Source organism: Sciurus carolinensis, chromosome 18 (assembly GCF_902686445.1).
Source record: "Sciurus carolinensis chromosome 18, mSciCar1.2, whole genome shotgun sequence".
NCBI classification, from domain to species: Eukaryota; Metazoa; Chordata; class Mammalia; order Rodentia; family Sciuridae; genus Sciurus; species Sciurus carolinensis.
In genome coordinates, this window is record NC_062230.1 from 14,695,752 (window position 1) to 14,699,042 (window position 3,291).

The window sequence follows — 3,291 nt, forward strand, 5'->3', positions numbered from 1 at the left end:
GCCTGTGGCCTCAAAGGGAGCTGAGAAGGAAGGCACGTCGCGCTACATGAAGGACCGTTTCTCTCTTCCAGAATAGCTGGGACCTCGGCACGTCCGACAAGACTGAGCTCGGGAGCCAATCGCTGCACGGGGAGCCAGTAATTAATAAAAATGGGTAATGATAGACCATCTGTCCCAGCCTGCGCTCCGTGGCAGGGCCACGTCGAGCCCTCATTAGGCATTCCTCTGCCGTTGTCCCCACAGATGTTGGCAGTAGCCGCGCCAGTCCCGTGGGAAGACGAGGTTGAACACATTTAGGCAAACAGCACTGAAGAGGCTGGGTCTTGGCCACGAAGCTCCTGCAGGCTTAGCTGGTGCAGAAAATCCACAGTGCAAGGGACCTCCACCCGTCCTCCACCCCAGAAGGTGGGTCTGAGCACAGAATGAGATGGGCTTGGCCCTGGCTCCTGCCTTCATTTGCTGTGTGACCTTGGGCAAGCACTGAACCACTCTGAACCTCCATGTCCACATTGGCAAGGTCCAAGTTGAGCACCCAAGGAGCATTACTGTCTGCCAGGGAAGACAGGGCAAGCAGTCAGGACTTATCAGGACCTTCAGTCTGCTAGTGTGCAGGCAGGAGTCCAGGTTCACACTGGACCAAGCTCCCAGCACACAGAGCTCACTACACAGGAAAGACATCCTGGAAAGACATGCCAAGAGGCCCAAGTGTCCTGGAACTCTCCAGAAGGTGCTGGGCAGGGCTTGTTCTCCTTGACGACTCCTCTTGGACACAGCCTGCAGTTCAAGGGCCACACCTTTCCCTGAAGGAAGGCCCATCCTGTGGGGAAACAGGACTAGGACCCAGGAAGCCCAGGGCTTGCAGGCTAGTAAGTCAGGTAAGCAAGATGAAACTTGGGACGCTGGTTTCTGGGGGCAAAAGAGGAATGAGGGGTCTGGAACCAGCAGAGGGAAGTTCTTGAGCAGTTCCGGGGATGGCAAGCAGCAGATCTTGGCCTCTGGCTCTGTGTTTGTGTCCCTGCTCCCCAAGCTGGGGTCCCTCTGGACAAAGAGCCAAATGTCCCCTGATCAGGGCTCCCCACCACAGAGCAGCCACATTCACCAAGAGGTGGCTGGGCCTTGAACATGGCGGGGGAGCATCCACAGAGAAGGACACTGAGACAGAGCTGCCCAAGGTCATGCAGGTGTGAGCAGAGGAGCCCCTGTGCACCAAGGTCCTGGCTCATCCTGACCCTCAAGGTGAAGCTCCCTGACACTCAGGGCTCCCTGATCTGAATCTACTCTCTGCTGCCCCCGAAGCCCCACCCTTGAGCTCCCAGCCCACCTTGGCCTCCACTGCCCCAGGGAAGGCTGGCTGATGTACCTAGGCCATGGGTGGGGAGTGCAGAGGGAACCTGATCGCAGGCCTCTCTGGTTACGCACCCTGCAGAGCCCGAGGTCTGGCCTGGCGAACCCCCTGGAAACCCAAGCTTGCAGCTTTGTCCCCAGCACAATGGAGCACCCGGAAACTGGAACCAGAGATGTTTTGTTCCTGGAGCAGTCAGAGTGCCTGACCCTCTTAGGACCAAAAGGGCCTGTAGAGGTCAGGAGGGAAACTGAGGTCAGGCAAGGGCTGGTCCTTACGCAGGAAGGGGTGTCAGAGTGGAGACAAGGGCCCCAGCTCCAGGCCAAGGGTCGCCCCACCCGGGTGGGGTCTCCTTGGATAGAGCTGCCTTGTTGCACACACAGTGGCGACAGAGACATGTGGGTGCAGGGGAGCAAGCAAGCCATGGAGGTGCCCAAGGGCAAGATGATAGAGAGGGTAGCATCATTAGTGTCGTGAATATTCATGCGAATTTATGAATATTCATGGTAACCTCTTCTACCACTGATAGGGAGAGGCCGGGCTGTGAGGGAGGGCAGATCGCTCCCTTCTGGACCAATTTTAAGACCAGAACCTGGCAGTGGCCTTGGGCTTTGGAGCCCACCTGCTCAGCCAACCCAACAGGGCCCTTCTCCAAGGCTTGCTGAGAACCAGGGACCAGCAAGGGCTGGGCCAGCATGGGAGGACAGGTGGGTTCTCCCTGATCTGGATGAGGGCTCCAGAGCCCAGCTGGCCAGACACCTGGGCATGGCAGGCTGAGGGAAGAGGCTCCAACAGGCCTGGCTTCTCCTGGTGACTGGCAGGCAGCCATGAAGGAGCTTGGCCTGGCTGCAGCTGCTCAGAACAAGCATCACCTGGGGGCTAATGGGGAGGGAAATATGCAGCCAGGAATGGAGCTGCCCAGAACCCATGCCTTACCTTTCACAAAATAGAAAGAGTAGGGCTCAGAGAGGGTCAGTGACTTGCCCAAGGTCACACAGTAAAATCATGAAGAAGGCTAGGGTTCCATTCTACTAGGGGTTGCCGGGCTCTGGCATGCAGGTAGATAGTTACATCTGAGCAGGTTCTACCGTGGGACAAAAGAGGAACCCTATTCCATGCACATATTAGGACTCCAGGTTGTATTCACTGAGTGAATGAAAGATCCGTAATGCCACATTTGTTTCTATTAAAGATGACAAAACTGAGGCTCGGAGATGAAGGACTGACCCAGGTAGGGTGTGCCAAGAAAGGTAGACAGGTGAGACTCACCTGAAGGCTGAGACAGAAAGCCAGAAGACCAGGGACCATCTGGATAGAAGGCAGCAGGGTTGGCCCAGACGGACAGGGAGGGTCCTGAGATTGGGGGAGGCCTGAGGTGCCAGAGCAAATTTTCTAGCAGAGGCACCGACCCCATCTGTGTTGGGGATGAGCCAGAAGGGAAGCTGCGTTGATAAGAAATCCAATGAGGAGGCTGACAGCATGTGCGGAGGAAAAATAATCATAAATGATGGTTTTTATTAAAAAATATCACCAGGAAAATGTATGCTCATTCCAGAGCCCAAAAAAGCCCAGACTATAATAAGGGGGAAGGGAGGAGATGGAGAATGGAAAATTAAAATCATGAAAATAACCCAAGAAAATGTCCTGCTACCCACTGGGGGCCACTGCACCAGAGGGGAGGCACTGGGAGGGTGGCACCGAACTCTGGGTGATAAACATTGTCCCCCAACTGCAACGGCGGGCAGAGGAGGGACAGATAATCCCTCATGGAGCAGTGATGGATGGTTCCTGCTGTGGCCAAGGAGGCCCCATTGGCCCGGCCTGGGAGCTGGAGCCTGGGCCTTCACTTCTCTGCCTGGCTGAAGTGGTCACCCAGTTGGGGCTACCTGCGCCTACTCCGCCTGGTGAGCCTGCGTCCATGTGGAGCACCCTGGACTCCCTAAGTGGGG